This window comes from Pan troglodytes, chromosome 3 (assembly GCF_028858775.2).
Source record: "Pan troglodytes isolate AG18354 chromosome 3, NHGRI_mPanTro3-v2.0_pri, whole genome shotgun sequence".
Taxonomy (NCBI): Eukaryota; Metazoa; Chordata; class Mammalia; order Primates; family Hominidae; genus Pan; species Pan troglodytes.
In genome coordinates, this window is record NC_072401.2 from 44,292,312 (window position 1) to 44,318,202 (window position 25,891).

The window sequence follows — 25,891 nt, forward strand, 5'->3', positions numbered from 1 at the left end:
GGCAAAACCCGTCTCTACTAAAAATACAAAATTAGCTGGGCGTGGTGACACATGCCTGTATTCCCAGCTACTAGGGAGGCGGAGGCAAGAGAAGCCCTTGAACTCGGGAGACGGAGTTTGCAGTGAGCCGAGATTGTACCACTGCACTCCAGCCTGGGCGACAAGAGCGAGAGACTCCATCTCAAAAAAAAAAAAAAAGAGCAGGGGAGCAGGGGGATTGATAATGAGAAATTTTGAAACATCTATTGAAAGGAAGACATATTTTGTACCAAGAAACTAAGATAGAAATTATAGCAAACTTCTCATCTGAAATTATGCAAGCCAGAAAACAATGGAATAATTGTTTTTAATTATCTTAAAGATTTAAATTTAAATTTAAATTTAATTTAAATATTTTAATTAAAATTATCTTAAAGATAATCTTTAAGATTATTTTAATAATCTTAAAATACTGCAAGGAAATACATGTCAGCCTGAATTTTCAGCTATTAAAGATGTTCTAAAAATGAGGAACATAAAGATTGCTCCAAAAAAAAAATATACAGAAAATGTATTGCCAGCAGAGCATTACCACAGGAAATGTGGTAAAGTTAGTTCTTCAGGAATAATAAAAATTGTACCATATGGAAATGTCTATCTATACAGATGAGTGAAGAGTGACAGAACTGGTAAATATATGGCAAATGTAAAATATCTTTTTAACATTTGTAACGTCTTTTGAAGTAAACTGATGGCTTAAAGCAAAAATACTAACAATATATTGTGAGTTCTAGGTATTATGAAATGAAATATATCGCTACAATTGAATAAAGAACATAAGTAGTAAAACGAAAGTGCACTTTTATAAGGATTTTACAATATTATGAGTGCAAGATATCATTTCAAGAGGAATTGTGATAAGTAAATACATATATTATTAATTTTAGGGCAATTACTAAAAATTAAAACCAAGAGTTACTGCTACAGCTTATAGTTATAGCTATAATCCTATTACGAAGATAAAGTAGAAGCATAAAAAAAGCTTCATTCAATAGATGGCAAAGAAGGAAGAAAAAAGAACTAAATGCAAATCAAACATAAAGAAACAAATAGCAAGATGGTAGGTTTAACATCATCAACCTCAATAATTTCATAAAATCTACGTGGTCTAAACCTGAGATTGGAAAATGTTTTTGTAGAGGGCCAGGTTGTAAATATTTTAGGCTTTAAGGGCCACCTATAGTCTCTGTAAATATTCTTTGTTTACTTATTTATGTGGCTTTTGCAATTCTTTAAAAACATAAAATCAATTCTTAGCTCAAAGGTCATGGAAAAATAAGTCTTGGCTCAAATTTGGCTTGCAAGTCATACTTTATCAACTCCCGGTCTAAAATCAATACGCCACATTTCTACTTTAAATAATTTAAAAAAAACTAAAAAGGAAGTTAAGTGCAAAGTAAGGAGAAGGAAAACAAAAATAAAGATACAAACAGATATCAAAAAATTTAAAAAGTAAGTTCAGGAAGTAAGTAAAACCAAAAACTCATTCTTTTATATTATCAATAATATGGATAAAGCTCATATTTACTTGTATATTTATGTCAGTAAATTTTAGTAGTTTTTTTACTTTCTTTCAAAGCTTAAATTGAAATAATACAAGTTTTAATATTTGAGTAAAATAATATTTATTAAAATGCCATGAGAATACCTGGAGCCTAGTAGGTGCTTAATAAATTCTAGTCTTTGTCCCTTGATAATGCTTCTACTAACAAGTTGCTTTTTTTTGTAATCATGATGATCACCTTCCTCTATTGACTATGTCACCTAATTGTCAATATATTCTCTATTGTGACTAGAGAAATGGAGAAATAACTTGAACCAGTTATGTTGTCTGGTAAATATTAGAAGAGACAAGTTAAGTTATGGTTCAAAAGAAGTCAACTTTCCTGTTCATTGTTTATCTCAGTTTACACTCCACTGCCTTTCTTAAAATAAACAAACAAAGAAAAATTCCCTGTTCAAGAACTTCATGGGATAACAATATTTTACCAATTTCTTGTAAGTAGAAATATTATCATTTTCAAATAAGGTAACATAGAAAGCTTCTACTATGATCAAACAACTAGAATTATTACACAATAATACAAATGAGTGAATTTTATTCACCTCATGGCCTTCCTTATAGAAAAGTTGCTTGGATGTAAAAAAGATCATTTCAGATATTTAAAACATACAAAAATGTGCGTCCCCTCCAAATTCAGGTGTTGAAGCCCTGACCCCCAGTGTAACTATCTTTGGAGATAGAGTTCAAAAACGTAATAAAGTTAAATGAGGTCATTAGGGTGGAGACCTAATCCAAGAGGATTGGTGTTCTTTAACAAAAGGAAGAGACACCAGGGGTGCTCACACACAGAGGAACGGACACAGAGGGAAGGTGGCCACCCACAAGCCAAGGAGAGAGGCCTTGTCAGATGTCAACCCTGCCAGCCACTCAATCTTGGACTTCCAGCCTCCAGAACTGAGACAAAATAAATTTCTGTTGTTTAACTCACCCAGCCTGTGACATTCTGTTATGGGACCCCTAGCAGACTTACACACCTATCATATTTTTTCATCTATGCATGTGAAACAACATTAACCATATAGGCAAAAACAAAATAGAAGACAGAAGTAAGTCAATATATAAATAATTCCAATAAATACATATGAATTAAGATATTCTATAAAAATTAGAGGATTCAAACTGGATTAGATACAAATCCAGCTGTATGTTGTTTTAAAAGGCACACGTAAAATGAAAGTTTTAAAGGCGTGGGTAATATGTGTTATGGAACTACAACCAGAAGAAATACGGGAGCAACGTTAACATTAGACAGTTTACATTTTAAGATGTAAATAATAGAGTAAGTAGGAAAAAATATTTTAAATACATGTCTTCAATTTGAAGTGGCCCCATGATGTTCCTGGAATAAAGCCAGGTCCAGCTGCATTTTCTTGAGGCCCAATAACAAGAAGCAGACGAACTAGGAAAGAAGGGAATTTATTACTATAACTGGATATAGCGAGAAGGCCAGAGATAATTCCACGAGACCAACTCAAAGTGTTAAAATTTTCTTAGTGCTTACATTGGTTGGGGTTATGTGCCTACGTGCAGTATAGCATTTGCCTAAGTCTATTGGTAACTAATTTTGTTTCAGTTAGAAGGTCAGAGGCAAAAAATGCTTGCTAAGTCTGATTAAAAGGGCCCCAGTACCTTCAAGACCTGTCTACTGTGGTACCAGAATGATTATTTCTGTCTTATCCCCTTTACAGTTTGGTCCGGAGAGCTGCCTTAGACTCTCCAATGGAATCTATTTGCACAGCTGCGTCTGTTACCCTGACTTGTCTCAGATTCCATTGACCTGAGATGAGTCTTGGCACTAGGAATGTAAGACTGTCTCTATTATTTTGACTTGCTCCAGGTTAGGGAGAAGCCTATGCAAGGCTCCTGCTGACCATATGTTTCATTTCTAGCTTTGATGGCTGGGCACTGATTTCCCTAGGTTTAACTATTTGCTCAATGTTAAAGCAGTGCTGTGGAAATCCATCTGTGTAACTGGAGTGCTATGCAGGCCTGTCTGTGTGACTGTCAGCAGGCCTGTCTGTGTGACAGACAGACTTGGAGAATTGGCCCGCCACAATGACACATTGAGAAATGATGGAAAAAAGACTCACAGCCAGACAAATCCTAACAATATTCAGGGTTTCTTTGCATACCATGGAAACTTAATGAGCCAGATTAATGTTAAGCTATACTATACATTTAAAAGGGGAGTTGAATAAAAGCTTTCCAAAAAAAAAGCAGTCTCACAAACTTATTCTTAAAATATGTTTCAGTAAATTGAGAGATTAAACAAACAAACAAAAAAAACATGGAATCTAGGAAAGAATGGATTCATCACAAGAAAGTAAAAATAGGCTAATGTAGAAAGTAGTGTAGTTGTACAGATAGTCTAGAAACCAAATGCTCGGATTAGAGGAAGAGAATGGAAAACTGCAAGAGAGCGAGATAGCTGCAGGAGAGGGAGAGAGAGACACACATATTTTACTATCCTTAGTAATCTATAACGCAACAAAACAAAACAAAATTACCTAGAGGAAACATAGTCAAACTACTGGACATACAACTAACTGCATTTACATGGTCTTTGGAGATAATTCTACAAATTTTGTCTATTGATTTTAACTTTCAGATTTACTATATAGTCAATGTACAACTAAATATAAAACATTAACCCATGATGTTAAAAATAGATAGAAGCATACAATGCAAAGAAGTTGGGTGCAGTGAGGAAAAACAAAGGGGTATATAGGAGCTAATTATGTCCTCAAAATACGAGGAATCAAGAGATGCTCTCCACAGGTGATGGTGCAACACACTTTTAAACTAACTGTGCTATTGAAAGTTAGAGAAGTAGCCAATAGAAGAATTAAAATAACAATGTGACGTCTTGGCAAAAAAGAGGTGAGAGTGTTGACATATACTTAACACAACTCTACCATAGTAAAAAGTCAGTAGATAATGTCTGAAGTTAGTAAATCAAGGAAGATCAATATTGACATTTTTTAACAATATGCTAGTGAAAAAGATAAGAACATATAAGAGAATTAAAAGTGCTTAGAATAGTGGGGTTGGGGTAAGAGGGGAACTGAAATTATTTATTATAAGCTTTCTGTGATCCTCTGATAAAACTGAAAACAAAATCATTCAAAAAAATCTATCTGTACCAACAATCTCTTTACAATGTAAGATGAACATTTATGATTCTTCTTTAAACATACCTTTCTTAAAGTACTGGAGCCATAAAATGTATTTTTCTGCAACTGAGTTGACAGAAAGAGACAGGCAATAAAAAGTTTCTGGGAGGTACCAAGGGAAGCGCTTTATAGATTCAGGCTTGGGTCTATAAAATAGCAGAAAAGGCAGCCACGACCAGGGGCTACACTCAGTGAATGGTGGTGGGGGAGGCGGTGATGAATCAGCCCAAACGCTCCAGCAGAGAATGAAAAAGTCAGCTACTCTGGAAGTAAAGAAATAAAGGTAATTTCAAAGGTCTGAATAGTTTGTGTTCAAGCTGTGAGACTATGAACCTGGAAATTAATATTGACTCACAAATTTCATTCTAATATTGTATGAATATGCCATTAAAACCACTAAGGAGAGGAGTTAATGGAGATTTTAAAAAAAGTATAGGACATCACCCCAAAAATGAGATCCAGGGAGAACCTCTGATGGCTTGGATGAAAGGAACTAACGTTAACAGGAGTGCGTATGTGGACATCTCTTGGATGATTGCTGCATCTGGAATAGTGAAAGCGTTCAGACATTAAATATGTGCCGTCAAGGGTTTTTTAAAAATAATTTCATTATTTATGAAACATGATTCTCTTTTACATTCCTAATGATAAAGATGATTGTAAATTGAATTTGGTAGGATTTAATTCTACTATGCTATATTTATCAGAGTAATGCTTTCATACAGGCTACATAATGTTATCAGCTTTGACCTAAACTAGAGCTGCATTCAGTGAGTATGGTGACTTTGTCAAATAGTTAGTGTTTTGCCTTTGAGAAGGGAGTGTGATCGTTTTCAGAGTATGTAATAGGAGACAGTAAATTACAGGAGTATTCTGCAATACTGTGACCTTTTCAGTATTCAGTAGTTTGAATAGCTGGTCTTTCTATCCTACTTGATTAAAGCTCCACTAATCATCAAGAAAGTTAATGCAAGATAAAACATTTCTTTTAAATGGCACAGCATTAATCCTTTCATATGGCAGAAGTTGAAATGGGAACTGTTAGACATTTGTAACAAATTTCAATGTCTCAGCTGTAGTTGCAAATCTTTAGACAGCAGGCATTGACTTTGGATGATGAAATTGTGACCTGGTAAATCCTTGATCCAGCACTTTTTAGAGTTATGGTATATTACAAGCGTGCCTGCCAGGCATAGTGAGTAGACATGACCTTGGGAAATAACACGGATGTCTTCCTCTCCCATAAAGTATCACATACAAAGTGTATCTCCTGAGAATCCTATTTATAAATAGGTCCAGTGACATCAATTTTAGAATACCTTTTAGTAATCCTTTGCGAATCATAAACCTCAAAAAGAGAGAGTTCTTATTTACACTCAGTTAAGTAATTTATAACTGACATTAATCTGTGCTGAGCTGATAGCTATGTTTTGCTAATTACTAAACAAATATTTATTTATTGAGGAAAAGCTAATGAATAACAAAAATCTAACTAACACTTTAAATGTAGGTTTTTCTATATGGTCAGCTATTTTAAGATCATAGAAATTGTTCTACTGACCAGTTTAATCCAAAGTATTCAGAGTTAATTTTTAAATTCCACATATAAGAGAGACCATGCTATATTTTCTTTCCGTGTCTTGCTTATTGTACTTGTCTTAATGTCCTGCAGATACATCCATGTTGTCGCAAATGGCAGGGTCTCCATACTAGAAACAAACAACAGAAAGGTGGTTACCAAAGGCAATGAATAGGTGGATGGGAGAGATTGGGAATGGGAAGAGTGAGGTTGGAGGGCAAAAGGTTGCATACACATAGAATGAAGAAGTCTAGAGACATAATGTACAGCTTGAGAAAGATAGTTAATAGTACTTTACACTTGAAATTTGTGAAGAGATTATATTTTAGGTGCTCTTATTATAAAAAAAGGTAATTGAAATAATGGATATGTTAATCGGCTGAACTATAGTAATCATTCCATTATGTATATTTACATTAAAAGATTATGTTGTATGCTTAATTATATACAATAAAATACATTTTAAAAATACTTTGGTTAAAGTAAGTTAATCTATACTTAAAATATCAGGACTTTCAGTATGTTGTAAATACATATGCTCTACTTATTTCAGAGTATAGTAAGTGTTTTAGTTTAACCATCAATACAATATGTAAGATTTGGAGTTGTATTACAGGAAATAGTTATTATTTGTATTATTCATAGCAAGCCTTTCACTGCATGACTTAGTGTCGGCACTCAACAAATGCATGTACAATGAGTGAGGAATGATGTATGATAATACAGGATAATTACATACTTTAAAATTATTTCATTGTTGCCGGGCACGCTGGCTCACGGCTGTAATCCCAGCACTTTCGGAGGCTGAAGTGGGCGGATCATGAGGTCAGGAGATCGAGACCATACTGACTAACACGGTGAAACCCCATCTCTACTAAAAAATACAAAACAAACAAACAAACAAAATTAGCTAGGTGTGGTGGCGGGCACCTGTAGTCCCAGCTACTCAGGAGGCTGAGGCAGGAGAATGGCGTGAACCCAGGAGGCAGAGCTTGCAGTGAGCTGAGATTGCGCTACCGCACTCCAGCCTGGGGACACAGCAAGACTCTGTCTCAACAACAAAAAAAAATGTGTTTCATTGATTTCATGACACTACAAAGGTAGCATGAAATTTCTTTTAGCTGTGTTATAGATTTGGAAAATAGAATGACCAATATTTACAGTTAAGAAAGTATTATGTGAAAGAATGTATACATATAAACAATTGCTGATAGGAGAGTGAGTTAGTTGGCAGTACATTAACTAACTGTGGTTTGACTGAATGACCAGTGTTTGAAATGAATTTACACTAAACAAGGCCTCTCAATTAAAATTGGATTTGTTTTTATTATTTTAATAAAGGAATAAATTTTTAGTCATTTTTAAAGGTTGAAAGTCATTACATTTCATGAGATTTAACTGTTTCAAACTAGAACTATGTTTTATCATTAAGCCTCTTAAAGCATTATTTGAACTACACATTGCTTAGTTTATTTTAAACTTTTATTCTGCACTATAAAAATTCTGGGAGAAAACCTAGAAAAATGCTCTTCTGGACATTGGCTTACAATAATAATTCACAACTAAGACCTCAAAAGCAAATGCAACAAAAACAAAAATAGACAAGTGGAATTTAATTAAACAAAAAAGCCTCTGCACAGTGAAAGATAAAAATCAATCAAATGAACAGACAACTTGCAGAATCAGCGAATATAGTTGTGAACCATGCATCTGACAAAGGAATAATATCCAGAATCTACAATGAACTCAACCAACTCAAACACTACAAAAAATCACTAAAAAGTGGGCAAAATACATTAACAGATGTTTTTCAAATGGCCAAAAAGCACATAAAAAATACTCTACATCACTAATCATCAGAGAAATGCAAATTAACATACAATGAGATACCATCTTACACCAGTCAGAATGGATATTTTCAAAAAGTCAGAAAATAACAGATGTTGGTGAGGTTACAGAGAAAAGGGAATGCTTACATAAAGTTGGAGGGAATGTATGTTACTACAACTCCTATGGAAAATAGAATGGAGATTTCTCAAAGAATTAAAAATACAACTACCATTTGGGATTCGACCCAGCAATCCCACTGCTATTTATCTACCCAAAAGAAAAGAAGTAATATAAAAGAGACATCTGCACTTACATGTTTATCACAACACTATTCCCAATAGCAAAGATAGCGAATCAACTTGAGTATTCATGAATGGATGATTCCGTAAAGAAAATGTGGCATACATATGGACACATGCACACACAAACACACACACACACACACACACACACACATATATATATATATATATATATATATATATATATACAGAGAGAGAGAGAGAGACTGTGAACACTACTGAGCCATAAAAAAAGAAAATCATGTCTTTTGCAGCAACATGGATGGAACTGGAGGCCATCATCCTAAGTAAAATAACCCAGAAACAGAAGGTCAGTTATTCTCATTATAAGCAGGAGCTAAATAGTGTGTACACATGGATATAATGGAATAATAGACATTGGAGACTCAAAAAAGTGGGAGGATGGGAGGAGATCGAGACAGGAGAAATTATCTAATGGATACAATGTACACTATTCGGGTAATGGTTACACTGATAGCCCAGACTAAACCACTATGTAATGCATACACCTAACAAAACTGCACTTGTACTCCCTAAATCTATAAAAATAAAAATAAAACATTCTGTTTTCATTTTCCCAACTTAGAGTTAATACTAGCTAATAGATTTTTTGTGACTTCTGTTGATTCTGAAATCAGAAATCTTAATCGAATCCAAGTAAAATAAGTCTTAGAATAGCTGGAAAACTAAGCACATGTGTATCTGATTTTGTTCTCTATGACTATTTAAGATAACATAATTTTTTATGTTTTATAAAATTTCTTTGCATCTGAGGTGCAAATAAGTGTTTATTTAATGAACGAATGTTTTAATATATACAATGCATAGTATACTTCATTATCCATTTTTCATTCAAAAAATATTTATGAGGTGTCTAGTATTTGGCAGAGTCTAGAATTTGTCACAGTTGAAAGTGATGCTACAGACACTTTGTTAAAAAGAGGAGTGACCTGTTACTTTACATTCTGATTGGTATAAAGGAATATGAGCAAATATACAATTAATAAATGAGTTAATTTCAGATACTGAAAAATATATAAAGGAAGCAAATGTGGATAATATATAAGAAAATAATCAGGACTTGTACTCTTTCTGAAGTTTTCTCACTTAACAGATTAAAAATAACTTTACTATTGTTGTTCTATATATAAGAAAAATGTGATAATAACTGTAAGAAACAATAAATCAGTAAGAGTTCATCAAAATTGATTTGGAATTTGTTGATACTGGCACATCATCAATGATTGGTCTTATAATTTGGTGGCACTTTTTTACTGTAGCTTTATACTTAATAATGATTCACTTTGCATTGTAAATATAATTGAAAATACCCTAGTACCTTCTCTGTACAAATGCAGGTTAGTAATTTTTAACGGATCCAAGTGACAATATTGGTTCAATAATCAAGTGTCAGCTTTTTTGTGTTTTTCTTCTCTGTTTATACACAAATAGAGGTGATGCTCCCATTTTAAATAATTGAAGTATGGATTAAAATACTAGCACTCTGACATCCTTTAGATATTCATAATATAGAACTAGCCAATTGTTTATGCCATCTGAGAAATGGCTGAAAATATTAAATTCTAAATAAGGTTTCATAATTTTGGTAGAATTTATACATTTTAAAAAATAGTTATATTAAGAAAAATTCAAATTTCCCAAACAGATTTTTCATTAAGTTTCATATAGGGGAAATGGGTATGTATAGTATTAGACAAGCTGATATGCTTTCACACTTGGATCAATCAAAACGAAATTAAGGGGAAATTGGGCTTAATTGCTAAAGTATTGGTGCATAATTTACACGGGGAAAGAAATCACTTCCGTTCCACTGTTGCCAAATCACCTTCACTATAGGGATCAACACAGAGGAGATCAACTATAAACCAGAGATGGGCTATATTGTAAACATGGAAATAACCTAACCCATATCTTGGAATCAGCCTCTTATTTCTTGTTTAACCCTCATCCTCTCGTGGAATTCAAACTTATCTTGGGTGATTCTCCTTAGGTGAACATTTATGAGAACTGAGAAAATTTAAAAGGAAATATTCCATAGCTAATGGCAGTAGAGGGAGGAAAAATGGAAAGAGAATGAGGAGAAAGTAGATCTGTGTTATTCTCAAGATCACTTTAGGAACTTAATTAATTCATTGCTACGTTACTTTTTTATGTTGCTGATGAAGATTTTGTCTGACAATATAGGGATTTCCCTAGTTGGAGACTGAGCCTAAGTTGCTATTATTGTTTTATAGGTTAGGAAACTATCATTTAAAGGTGAAAAGGAATCTGTTAACTAAGTATTAAAACTTGAATTTATTTTTGTGCCATTTCCCTTTAGGCAGTGAAAAATAAATCACTCCACAGAAACTTGTGAGTTAGGCAAGCCTGAATACAGGGCAGCAACTAAAAATAATAATTTATGGATCAAACATTTAAGTGTTATATTTACCAGGGTAAATTTACTGTTTATTGTAGCCAATTTATATCCCTGCATAGGCTTCACTTAGATTAATGTTTTGTTTTGTTTCTTCTAAAGAAAAATTTAAAGTGTCCTATGTCTTTAAGTCATGGCTTATTCTTGCAGAGTTTGGGATGCTCTTGTTCAGCAGTAGCTCCTGAGGGATCTGGAATGTAGACCCTTAAAACAACAAGGGTTCCAACCAATATACTGTTCACCTCTTATTATAGGAGAATTGATGAAAACAACTCTCCTATGGTGTTGGCAAAGTACAACCTGGCTCGGAATGATGATGTGCTAAACTCGGAGGGCACTGGTGCTATTATTTCCGACTAAATTTATTTAGATCTTAGAAAAATGCACTGATGTTGAACTATCTTTCTCTGATACCTTCTGTAAAGCCATAGCCATGCTGCTATGCACAGCCATGCAATTTGCACACTGTGACAAAAGCAGCCTCTCTGGGGACAGATAGAGACTGGAATTCAGCCTGGCACAGGAGTGGCTCTCACTAGAGGAAGGAAGAAAGGAACATCTTTGTCTTTTTTGCACAGAAGTGGAATCTACTTATTGAGCTGTAAACTCTGTAGATGTGATCCTCTGAGATGCATCGTTTTCTATCTGCCTGCAGGAGATGCCTTTCCAAATTCAAACATGGGCTCTGAATATGCTTCCAGAAGCCTTGAGAGCAGCCTTGTAGATGAGAGTTGAGATTTTCCCACAATGATTAGATTTGCCCATTGCAAATTATCCAGGAAATTATTCAGGAAATAAAGACTTAAGGACTAGGATTCAACTAGTCCTTGATGAAACTTCGTTTCTTTCTAAGTATTGGGGAAAAAAAAAATTTGGATTCTGAAACATGGCGATATATAGATTCCTATCAATGCCATCTGCTTGTGGTACAGGAAAAAGGGAGCAGGGTTGCACATTAAGGATCATTAAAGGCAGAAATTTTGCAATAGTCATAAGCTTTGTTTTACTTTTCTTCCAGAATTCTAAACCTTTAGAAAATTCTTACCAACTATGATGACTAGAATTGACTTCCTGTGGATAATTACAGAAACTGCCTCTCTCTTGTTAAGGATATAGTTCAAAGGTCTGATCAATATTTCTTTTTCTAAGAAATAGTGGGGACATGTTTATTTATGGGAGGGGCAATATTTGCAGAGGGAGCTGGCACAAAGGTCTGGCATGGCAAGAAATTAAAAAACAAAATTGATATTTCATGTGCTCTAATACATTTTTCTTAAATGCTATGAACATACTTGAACCTGGTGATTGTCCTAGAAGCTGATTTTAATAACAATATGGACAGCTACTCACAATAGCCATGATAAAATTTTTCATAAAATAAATTAATATTTATTAACTAAAATTAGTTTTATGTTTTTTCTCTGCTATTGAAAATATTTTCTTTCAATTTTTGAATTATGATGTGTATCAAACAATACTAATGTTTCCCATTTGAAATGCAGTTTAGAAAAGATCACCAAGAAACTCGATAATAATCCCAAAAGAGATGTCAGAAATTTTAGATAAAAAGAAATAACTAAAAAAATAAATAACTCCATTTATAGCTGATAAATTACCAATCAGAAAACATTTAGCCAATGCCTTTTATATAAATTTTATATGAGGCCTTGTAGAATGAAGTGTTCATGGACCTTATCTGAAGCCACATTAAGGAAGCATATTTCTGTTTATAAAAACAATGATCACCACATTGAGAGGAACAGAGAAAAGACAGCTGGAGGGAGAAAACGCACACATGCCAGGTACAAGGTTTAAACTCTAAAAGGGGCTGAAATTTGTTCTCTTCCTCTTGTGCAGTAAGCAAATTCCCTTTATTTGAGTTTGATTTCCAACACTAAGAATTCTCATTAAACAACAGAAAGCTGTGGACACACTGCTAGATTGAAGAATTAGTAAATCTAAGTTATGGACTTAGTTCTCTCATGAACGATTGTGTCTTTAAATAAATCAGTTATTCATTCTGTATTGATCTTATCGTTTCCCAAATAAAAATAATTATAAGAATGTTTGCCTATTTCCCGTTTAGCTCTAACAATCTCCCTTTTAATGACATATTTTAATTGGCCTTGGTTTTGACATTAAATGTAGAATGCTATCTTGGAAAGAGATATTAAGAGAAATAATTTGCTACACTTATAGCATAGTTTTCCAGGCACAGAAATAAATGAAGTAGGGTTGCTTTCCATGAAGGCTGAAAATTATCTGTGACTGTCAACAACATAATACAGCTAGCTACACAACTCATTCATTCATTCATTAATTTTTAAAATAATTACTATGAGCCAAATTCATTCTAGTTATGGGAATGTAGCAATAAACAATGGAGACAGACCCACATGTAGCTTAATTTCTAGTGGGATTTATACAATGAACACATTAACAAATAAGTAAATTAGGCAATTTCAAGTCAATACATCAAAGAAAGTTAAGAAGGGTAATGGCTTTTGATGGGGATGCAATAAGGATGGAAGATACCTAATTTAGCTAGGTTAGCAGGAAAAACTGTTCTGGAAAAGAGACCTTTAATATGAAACCTGAATAATAAGAAAACACTGATGTGATGATGATCTTAAAAAGAATAGAAGGAGAAGGATTCCAGCAATTTAAATGAAGAAGATATTTCAGACTTGGGCTGACCACATAGAAATCATGTAGGGATTGAATCACTTATGAGGATTATTGGTTCCCTACTCTTGAATATTCTCATTAAATAGGTCTGAAGAGGTGAGAGAATCATTTATTCTTCATTTGCACCCTCCTGCTTTTGGTGGATCTACAAAGAAGAGAACAATGACAGATACAAAATGGAACTTTCTTTCTTATCCAACTAAGGTAGATCAATTGGGCAATTAGGAGGTTCAAGATGAAAAAATAAAGTCCACTTTCCTATTCATTCTGTTAAATAAGAAATAACCAAAATCAATCATAGATAGAGCTGACCCCTTAATTCATACCAAAATAAATACTGCAGTCCTACAACATTTCACATGAACACATAAAATATTTAGAAAATTCTATCTCAGCAAATGCAGAAAACACTGTCAATCTCAGCTATCTTCCCTTACTTACAAAGATTTAGAGTGCTTTTGAGGGGCAGAGAAAAAGCTATAACTATCATTCTAGATCAAGCCACTACCATTAAAATGCCTGTCATACTTATGATAAAAACAAAGATGAACACAAACTGCTTATGCAGCTGAGAAACTATCAGTAAGCAAATTGACAGCATATTTAGATACTTGCTATTTCAAAACAAAAAATTTTCCTAGACAAAATATAAATGCTGCTTATATTTATAGAACAAAGCTCAATTTCTTAAAAATCTTTAAGAATTTGAATACTAACTGATGAAACAACATAGCAATATAAACTGCATCAATCATCTTTTTGAGAAAGTATAATTGATTTATTTATTAAGATTGATATGAATAGTATTCCCTTTTCATATTTCCTTTCCCAATTTGCTCCTAAATCCCATCACAGATACAAACATTTGCATCCAAGTCCCATCGTATACGGAAATATAAAAGCTGCAACATTGACGGGGCCCTTGGTGGATCTAGAATGTTATCAGGAACCAGCCAAAGCTCAATGATCAAAGTCAGCTGAGGCAAGGTCTTCATGGTGAAAGAAGAAAGATATCAAACATGAAACTAAAAGCTAGCTTCTACTTCTGACACTTTCAGGAACTAATTGTCAAGAAGTCCCAAGTGGATTGTACATGTTGTACCTAGTGAGTTGTATGACATCAAGCGTAGAGGAGCTGTTCTGCTAAGGAGAGTCAACTGCTGCTGATGGCAAGAATGCGAAGTACGTGGACCTTGGTATGCAGGGCATACCGTTGCAGTAAATTCAAAAGCCAAAATCTATGAGCCATTTGTCCGGGCTTCTCTGTCCTAGGACCTCAAATCTCAGACCCTTTCCATAAAAATTTTACACTTTTAAGGTCACTCTACAAATAAGCTTCAATGTAGAGAGGGAGTTAATACAAAGGAAGACATAAAATTCTGAAATAAAATCACCTGGTTTAGTGTCCTGGGTAGGACCAGCTTCAAGTGCATATAACTTTCTCAGGGACCGAAAGAGGCCCAAACCTGGAATTTAATGTTCAGCAGTGGTTGTCTTGAAATTCTTACTAATTTTATTTTTAAATTTGTTTTGGAAGCAAAGTCTGACAGGGCAATGGAGCATGCATGCATTGGGGGCTTGTAGCCTGTTTCAACACATCCTGTCTCCCACCCCTAGTCCACCTTCCCACCTCTCCTGGATGAGTTCTCTGTCACCTGCTCTGCTACCTCCACCTACCAATTGCTGCCACCCTTTCCTTATGGTGGGAGTCTAGGCACAGGCACAGGGAGGATTGGGGTTGAACACAGGCCTTATGCAGCATTGAAGGCAGGGCTCCCTGTACCTTTCATCTTTTAAGGGTTGACATTAACTCCATGAGTATCCTCATGCCCAAAGGAACATGTCACTAAATAGCAAATTAAAACCACCATGATTGCTGAAGAGAGAGAATGTGGAAGAAAGGAGAAATCTTTTTAATTGATTTGTGAACAAGGGATCTCACATTTTCATTTTCCATAGGACCTCACAGATTACGTAGCTGGCTCCGATTTCAGATTTACCATACTTGCTGTGTCATCCTAGGAAAATCACTGAATCACTCTAACTTTGTCTCTTCATCTGTAACTATGGATTTGGTTTACTGGTATACAGTGATGCCAACTGAAAGTATCATCTTGATAAGAAACGAGATAGCAGGAGGGGACATAATGAGTTGCCTTTGAGCTGATCGATTAATACTTACTTTGACTTTAAATCACCTTAAACATACAAACCTGTAGATCATCCACTGAAAACTAGAAGTATCACTGCCAAATCAGAGGAGAAGATATGTTTCTCAAACATCAGATTAGAACTTGAAAACACTCCCCATAGAATTAATTTTATAAGTCTTAGCCAGACTGTACAATATTATTTAGTCTTATAGTTGAACTATATACAGATTAAATAAAACTGTGTGGCCTTGTTTAGAAACTTGTTACTTTTAACATTATAATGCCATTCTTATATTTTCACAGGAAAATGTAAATTTTGTGTTTCAAAACATACCGAAATAAACATAGTTAATCATGCATCTTTGTATGCTGCAGGTAGGCTGACAGTAATGTATTTTGAGATTTCAGTAGTGGCTGTTAGGGATGTACAAATTAAAAGTACCTACTGGCCAGGCGCGGTAGCTCATGCCTGTAATCCCAGTACTTTAAGAGGCCGAGGAGGGTGGATCACGAGGTCGGGAGTTCGAGACCAACCTGGCCAATATGGTAAAACTCCATCTCTACTAAAAATACAAAAATTAGCTGGGCATGATGGCATGTGCCTGTAGTCCTAGCTACTTGGGAGGCTGAGGCAGAAGAATCGCTTCAACCCGGGAAGGGGAGGTTGCAGTGAGCCGAGATCGTGACACTGCACTACAGCCTGGACAACAGAGTGAGACTCCATCAAAAAAAAAAAAAAAAAGAAAAAAAAAAACAGTACCTTCTTTCCCTCTGTAGCACTCCTCTGCTTCATATCTCTAATTAAAAATTAATATCCTAGAAGGAGAGTTAGATCTAAGATACCCTGATGTTATGTATAATGTCCTCTCTCTCTTTCCCTTTCAGTCATTTTTACTTCTGTGTTTCTCCTAACCATCTTAGTATTTTCACCAGTTAAAATTTAAATACATCAAAGCCCATGTTGATTTTTTATTTAATAATAAAAAAGAACTAAAAATTCCTATGAAAATATTCTAGGACTGTTGGAAGTGTTTTTTTCTTCAATGTTGCTGAGTAACAGTCTTTTAAATACTTTTTTCTCAGGAAATATTAAGCCTAGGATACAGAAAGTTTATCTTCTTATGTAAAATCAGAAGTAACTACATATTGAAATCATGTTTCTAAACCCTAATTTTACTGTGAAGGCAGAGTTATTAGAAGCACTTTTTCCTGCAAGTAGAATTTAAAATGCATAAACATGAGATAGTTTGGACTTTATGGCACAGCAGCAACAAATATATAATTAAGTATTGGGGCTTATTTTTATTGCTCCACACATATCAATTATCTTTCATCCTAGTCTGTAGATAAAGTGGACAGGCAGTATTTAAATTCAGGTCTTTAGCTACTGTTGTATCACATGGGGAGTTGCAGACATGTCAAGTACATTGGAAAAATTAAAATCAGATCTGACTGCATAAGAATATTCTGAATTAAAAATGTTTTCAAATTCACTGAAGAATATATGGTCTTACTAGGAAAAGAAAAATTTTGCAGTTCTTCTCTTATGCACTAATATCATTTCAAGCTGAAATAATCAGAATATATATTGTAAAAATAGTTTTGAAATATTAAAGAAACTAACAGTGTGTAGAAGACTTGAAAACTACTTATGTGTAAGGAGGGTATCAAAGGTCTTTGCATCTTTTATTTTGAGAATATGAAGAAATAAGATGTGCATATTGCACTGGGCTAAAAATAGACTTCATCTCTCAAATGGGCTTCATGGCTAAACCCATTAGGCACCGATCTGATCTGCTCAGTTCTTTTATGACATTGTCCCTAGTCACATATTTTCTTATTCAAAACTCATTGTAAATCTTAAATTGAGAATGACATAAATCAGCTCACTCGGTATCCTGGTAACTAAAGCTGTAATTTTTGACTTCATAAACTCCTTATCAAAACATTGTAACATTAATCCTGACACATTTTGTCACAGATTTGCTGAATTTCCCTTGATTCTACTTCCCATTTCTTTCCTCAAATACTCTGAAATAATTTTACCTTGTTCCCTCTTCCTTGGTTAGTTTTTATATTCTCATATTAAAAATCAATTTAATTAATGCTTTTTAAAATTTAGCCATATTTATGTTAAACTTTGTAAAATGAGCTCACAAAAATACATGTCCTTAATATTTAAATGTGCATATGAATGACAAGAAGTTATATTTTAGGTATACATATTCGTATGCACATACATACATACACTGAAAACCTATTTCAAATCCTCTAAAATTAATGAAATTTCATATGGTGGTAGAGTTTAAATCTTTTCCTGTTCTTACATTGGGAATAATAGAAAGTAATATACAACAATTTATATCAATACAAAATGAATGTCCTAAAACTAAAATGAGCTTCTAAATATTGTGTCATAAAATTAAGTTTAAAGCATTCAAAAATGGCATATATTAAGCGATTCTGTATCTCTACTCCTTACAGTGAATTTGGTTTAAGAAATATAATTACTAGCACTAGCCTGTTTAAATATATACCACATATTAAATATCTTTTATTTTCCCTGGACATTCTATTTTGCAACATAAACAGGTATCCTCTATCCCCTGTGATCTTAGAGAAAAGATTATAGAAGATAGTTCTATCTCTATATATGCATATATATGTTTATATAAACTAAATATATAAAACCCATTATGTTTTATAAGGATAAGTCATGCAAGACACAAGTTACTGCTGTGCAGATACAAAAAAAGTTCATAACAAAAACCTAAGTCAAAAATCAAATTAATAATATTAGTTTAATCATTTGGCAATGTATGCATATATCAAAATATCACATTGTATCCCATAAATATGTATAATTGCCCTTTGAGCAACATAGATTTGAACTGCATGGGTCCACTTATACATGGATTTTCTTCTGCCTCTGCCAGCCTAGAGACAGCAAGATCAACCATTCCTCTTCCTTCTCCTCCTGAGCCTATTCAGTCTGAAGACGATGAGAATGAAGACTTTTATGATGATCCACTTCCATTTAATGAATAGCAAATATACTTTCTCTTTCTTATAATTGTTTAATAACATATTTCCTCTCTCTTATTTTGTTATGAAAATACAGTATATTATGTATAATGTATTTATATATGTATGTACATATATAAGTATATATGCTGTATGTTATATATATATAAAATATATGTTAATCAATTGTTCATGTTATCAGTCGAGCTTCTGGTAAATAGCAGGCTACTCATAGTTAAAACGGGAGTCAAAGTTATTTGCAGATTTTAGTTGGGCTCAGTGGCTCACGCCTGTAATCCCAGCACTTTGGGAGCTTGAGGAGGGAAGATCACTTGAGGCCAGGAGTTCAAAAGAAATCTGGGCAACATAGCAAGACCCCAGTCTTCACAAAAAATAAAAAAAGAATTAGCCAGGGGTATTGGCACACGCTTGTATTCCTAGCTACTTGGAATGAAGCTGAGGTGGGAGGATTACTTGAGTTCTGGAGCTCAAAACTGCAGTGAGCCATGACCTCCACTGCACTCAGGCCTGGGCAATAGAGCAAGAGTCTGCCTCTTTAAAAAAAAAAAAAAAAAAAAAAAAAAAAAAAGTTATATGCAGGTTTTTGACTATGTAGAAGATTGGTACCCCTAATTCCTATATTGTTCAAGTGTCAACTGTAAAATTATTACTTGCCAACTAAAATTTTTTAAAAACAGACTTAGGGAGACTATCAACAAAATTTTTTAAAATAAATAAAAATGGCAAAAACCGCATACCCACACACAAAAAAATGGATTTTTTTGATAATTGCCAATGTTGTTTTGCTATTTAGTGAAAGACATTCACTTTAGATGGTGGTGCTAGGGTGTGGCTCAGGAAAGAATTATTTATGGGGTTTTTAAAGTGTGCTTTAGGAGAAGACATGGGAATTATTCTATACTCATATAGCTTCTGTTGAGGAGAAAAGTATACAGAAGTCAGCATTAAGCAGTTAATGAAAGTCATAAATAAAATTGAGCAGCACTTTCTCTTTCCAAGTATTATTCTAATTTATTTTTATCTCTATTTACCTATCATCAATCTTATCTATTATCTGTCTATTTATCTATCTGTCTATCTATCTATCTATCATCTGTCTATCTGTTTATCTGTCTGTCTGTCTGTCTGTCTGCCTGTCTGTCTATCATTTAATCTCACAGCTTATTTAGAAAAGTGTTCATATAGCTATCATTTAGTAGTTAAAGGTGATGAGGCACAGATAAGTTCTGCAACATACCTAAGTTTCTTGCAGAGCAAATGGAAAGCTAGAATTGGATTCATGATTCTAGATGAGAATCTGAATTATTAACAATTATTGTTTAGAAGATTATTAACCACTCAAACACCACACACACACACACACACACACACACAAGTACGGTATATTTGCATGCATGTTAATCTATTTGAAACTGCATCTGTTTCTTTTTATTTTTCTACCTCCCTTGTGAGATTTCTTTTGGATCTCTACATTGGTAATCATTTATATGAAGTAGATGTCAACAACTTAGTTTTGCTATCACTCAGTCTATTTTCTGTTTCTCCTTAACAGTAACCATCTGTTATCTTTATTAAATATCATATGATTAGATGCTTGAAATTTTGGCTGCATAAAGTTTAAGCATATATTAGCCAGGAGAGTGTTGATTGCAAGTGATGGAAACTAACTTCAATCTAGTTTAGAAAATAAGGAGACTGTTTTGCATTACAGAGTCTGAGAAGGAGAAACAGACAAAGGCAGAGAAACTACTGAGTTTTGGGAATAACTAGAGTGTTGGGAAGACAAGACAGCCTCTATCTTTGTCTGTCTCTCCCACTTCCTCTCCCCCTCCTTGTATCTGTATCTTTAAAGCCTGTCAATTTTGTTTCTCCACAGGGTTTGCTATGGTCTGAATATTTGTGTTCAAAATTCATTGTTGAAATCCTACCCTGCCAAGGTGATATCAGGATGTTACTTGGGAGGTGATTAGGTCATGAGAGGCAAGACTCCATAAACGGGATTCTTTTTTTTTTTTTTTTTTTTTTTTTTTTCACGGAGTCTCACTCTATCTTCCTGGCTGAAGTGCAGTGGCATGATCTTGGCCCACTGCAACCTCTGTCTCCTAGGTTCAAAGTGATTCAAGCGATTCTCCTGCCTCAACCTCCAGAATAGCCAGGACTACAGGTGCGTGACACAACACCTGGCTAATTTTTGTATTTTTTTTTTTTTTTTAGTAGAGACAGGGTTTCACCATGTTGGCCAGGATGGTCTCAAACTCCTGACCTCAAGTGATGCACCTGCCTGGGCCTCCAAAAGTGCTGGGATCACAGGCGTGAGCCCTGGCGCCCAGCCCATGAATGGGATTCTTAAGAAATCCCAGAGAGTTAACAAGTGTCTTCTACCATGTGAGGACACATTGAAAAGGCACCTTCCTGTGAACCAAGAAATAGCCTCTCACCAGACACAGAATCTGCCATTTCCTTGATCTTAGACTTCTCTGAAACTGTTAGGAATAAATTTCTGGGTAGTTTATAATATTTTGTTATAACAACCCAAACAGACTAAGTTTTTCCACATAATGGGAAAAATAGGCACAGACACTCTAAGAACGTCATATCCCATGCTTTCTGCCATCAGATGATTTAGTTTTTGGTCCCAGCTCCCAATTTTACAACCCCAGAAAAGAATAATAATTGGTTCTTGATAACTAGCCCCCTCAGTGCCAGTGAACTATGGCCAAAGAGTAGATTATTTAATGTTTCCATTTCCACTGGAGCAGTTTGAATTTTAAAAAAAGGAGCAGCTCTCAAATGAAGGAGGAAGGAAGACAAGAGAAGGAATGTAATGCTAGTCAGACAGAATTAAATAAATAAAATAAATATAATTGATGTACTACAAAGCAATAAATGAAAGAACACTAGATAAATGTTTATTCTTTGTTTAAAAAGAACAGGCCAGTGGATTTCTATGTTAATCAAGATAATAAATCACTACTATTATAGACCTTTTACAACAACTTAGAGATACCCTTTGTTAATTTTAATAAACAGATTATCTTGGTAGTCTAATTGCTAATAATTTTATTCTACATTTATAATATATATTAGCATTATACAAGTTGTTCTAATACTTATGAAGACTCATGTTGTATAAAATAAATCAATGCTGGATACAGGAGTGATGAGAACATGATTTCACTATTTTTCACAGAAATCTCCCCTCTCAGGACAGAAGTAGATGATGTTGAACTTCCTGTGCTTTTTTCTCTATCCATTGCTATGTCGAGAAGATTATGGATTTCCTAGGCAAGACCTTTAACATTTTGTACAGGTTTCTATTTTCTTTTCACTTAATTGGTTGAGGATAACATAAGATGTTAAACTGAAATTACAATTAAAATAAATGTATGAATGAAAGTACTAATCATCTAGCTTTCTTCCACTAGCACACACACAAAAAAGTAGAATATTCTAAAACATTTGTTTTGTCTGAAGGTCAAGTTTTGATAATTTCAGGAAATTCAGGATTAAGTGTCAGAGATAATCACACACACGCACACAAATTGATTGGACAGTATTAGCTTTAATTAATGAAAGACAGGATAGATATGAAAAATATATTTTAAAGTATGGGAAATAACAAATAGACAGAGGAAATACCCCAATATAATGGTATTTGCATTTTATGTATATATAAGTGGGTTAAACTCTCTTATCAAAAAATAGATTCACAGATTAAAAGAAAGCTTTTAAAACAGACCCAGTAACATGTACTATAAAAGAAATATATAATGGTGAAAAGGGGTGAAAATAAAAAAAACAGAAAAATACACCCAAGGCAATTATGAGTCACAAGACAATGTTGGTACAATGTTTACATATTATCAAATAAAATTTAAGGCAAAACATTACAGAGTATAAAATATTATATAATAATAAAATATAAATCCTAATGGAATGTCATCATAATTATATGCAAATAAATGTTGGGGTTATGTTTATATGCAAATAGAGCTTCAAACAATAAATAAAGCAACAGCTTACAGGACCAAAGAGAGAAATGGGTAAATCAACATTTTTATTTGGATTTTAAAATTGCATTTTTGTCAGAAGCTGAAATATGCAGAAAAAATATTAAATAAAATTATTCCAGATTTAATATCACAATTAATGTCCTCATTGCATGCATATACTTTCTGTGTGTGTATGTATGTGCATTTTACACTTGATTACCAGTACACATGGAGCATTAGTAAAAATTGATATTAGTCTTAATAAACTTAATAAACTTTAACATTTTAAAACAACACAGAACTCGTATGCCAAATAAACTTAAAATCGAAAAGAATAACTAGAAAAAACTACATACTTTGAAAACTAATCAATAAATAAACTCTTTATTAAATAATAAATCAGGAGGATAATTATAAAATAGTCAGAAATGTATTATAATGAAAATACTCAAACCTAAATGCATGGAATAGAGCTGAAAATATTTAAAATTATATTTGTACCTTTTTTTGAAGAAATAACAAAATAACTGAACACAAATGAATATTTAAGTCGAGAAGACAAGAAAAGTGCAACAAAGAAAGCCAGAAGAGTAAAGGAAGGAAATAACAAAAATAAACAGAAATTAATTAAATATACATTTTTAAAGAGGCCAAAAAGGCAAATCTTTGAAAATATCAACGACAGAAAATCTTATTCTCTGGAAAAGAATCAAATATAAGAAGTGAGAAGATGAACATGAAGTAAAACTAAAATAAGAATATAATTCAGACAATTAAGATTAAGTACATTATGAACTATATATTAATATTACATATCAGTGAATTTTGAATCATAGATGAAAGGATTATTGGAATCATTGTAAAATGCTAAATTTGAAGAAGTGAAAATGAGTAGACCAATATTCTTAAATTAACTGAAATGGTAGAAAAAAACAGAAAATAGCATGAAGAAATTTATGTTTTATAAGGATGCACACATTTAAGACCTTATATTTGATGTATACATATATCATATGAGAGTGGGCGCTATGGAGAGAGAAAATAGTAGTAAAGAGTAAAAATCAGGGAGAAAAAAATGCAATACAATGCAAAGAGAAATATAATGATACAGATTCTTAGACAAACTGATGACAACAATGTCCCAATTACTGGAGAGTAAAATAAAATAAGAAATAAATATTGTATCAATGACAGTATTTTTTTTTTTGAGACAGAGTCTCGCTCAATGACAGTACGTTTTACATAGCTTTATGTAACAAAGAAACTAAGTTAACACCCACAACTTTTACCATCCCTATAAAAAATATTCCAGGGACAGCAACTATAGATTCATTAACTGCTTACACTTATTGCAATTTTAAATGCAATATAAAGTATCATACCTGAATAAACAAGTAAATGCCAAAAGTATCATAACATTATTGGTTATTGTGACAGAGTAAATTTTACATCTGCCTTACTCTGGAAACTTTTTAGTTTGATCAGTTTTAGTTATGAAACCTTTATATAATGACTCATAAATAATTTATAAGTTATCTCTATTTTGGGAAAATAGTGCAAAGAAAAATGTCTGTATTTATTTGGCTGTTTGCAGTATAAACAAGGACTAAAACTAAGGAGTGAGATGCCCCAGGTTTTCTGCATGTAGGTGTTCAAGGTTAGATCAAATGTGTTTTCTGACTTCCCCTTTCTCTACTTTGTTATAAACTCACATAGCTAGAAATCAGTTTCTGTCACCTAAAATATAAGGTCTGTATTTATGCATCATGTTCCATAAACATAAGGCAAATAGTCCCAATAAAACAAACTATTATTGTAAAGGAGGGAATGTAAATATTCTACTGTTGTCTACTTCTCTAGAAGCATTGGAACAAACCTCTTAAAACTAATTCAATAACTGAGTTTTCATTGAATTTAATTAAAGGCATTCTATATTGATTTTAAAAGCAAGATTGCTGATCCACGAAGATGGTTTGTTGTTATCTTATCAAACCATCTACACTCATATATTTGCCAAATCATAGCACGATAAAAGCTCTTACCCATTCTAAATGATGAAGTGTTGCAATAACTTTGTAAATGAAGGTACTCTAGTCAATTAGCACCTTGTGATTGATTGTTATAAGATTCATTATTATTTCTAAACCATTCATACTCAGTTCTAAACCCCTCATACATCATGTTAGACTATATATAAAATTACAAGTCCTATTTTTATCAAATTGAATCAACAAATCCTACTCAAGCTTTCTTGGTAATGCCTGATTTAATGCTTTCATTAAGAGTTATTTTAGAAACTTTCTCATTTGTTTACTTTTTTTGTAATTTACTTCCAGAGGAGGGAATTTGCTTGACATATTTCCAATGTTGTTACAACAAGGTACATAAATCAAAAATAATACAAAAAATAATAATCCTGCCAAAAAATTGGTACAATTTTCTTTCTACAGAGCCAAATAGTCAGAATGCTACATTCCTAGATCATAACACTCTGTAAATCTCTACCAAGTACATCCCTAAAGCACAACAGACACATATACAGCACTACACATATACAACCCACACACATATACAACCCATACAACACACATACAACCCAGACAACCACATACAGCCTGAAATGGTTTGATGTTGTGTTTTCTCTAAAATTTATATTAAAATTTAATCCCCAATGCAACAGTTGTAAGAGGCGGAGCCTTTAGAAGGTGAGCAAGCCATGAAGGCTCTGCCCTCATGAATGGGATTTGTCCCTTATAAAAGGGCTGGAGAGAATGAGGTAGGCCCTTTTTGCCCTTTTTGCCCTTTTTCCTTTCTGCCCATTCCGCCATATGAGGATAAGGCATTCATCTTCTCCAGATGGTGCACCATTTGGAAGCAGAGATTAAGCCTTCATCAGACACTAAACTTGACACTCTCTTCATCTTGAACTTCCCAACCTTCAGAACTGTGATAAACAAATTTCTATTGTTTACAAATTACCTAGCCTGTAGTATTCTGTAATAGTAGCCCAACAAGACTAAAACATTGCCCATTTCTTCCACAGAGTCATCTGTTCTCAAGCCATTTCCCTTGCCTGGCATATTTTTCCC

General features: G+C 33.5%; 1 long non-coding RNA gene across 2 annotated transcripts in view; it reads right to left on the bottom strand.

Moving 5' to 3' along the window:
- The window catches only part of LOC107974246 (uncharacterized), a 36,767-nt gene that overhangs the window by 7,761 nt on the left and 3,115 nt on the right, over positions 1–25,891 (bottom strand). Inside the window, exons 2-5 of one of the 2 annotated variants that reach the window (XR_008547488.1) lie at positions 7,095–7,229; positions 6,338–6,485; positions 5,221–5,320; positions 4,801–5,039 (exon numbers count right to left, since the gene is read on the bottom strand). This is a non-coding gene — a long non-coding RNA (uncharacterized LOC107974246). The remainder of the gene's footprint in view (positions 1–4,800; positions 5,040–5,220; positions 5,321–6,337; positions 6,486–7,094; positions 7,230–25,891) is intronic. The other variant, XR_001716864.3, reaches the window with a different exon arrangement.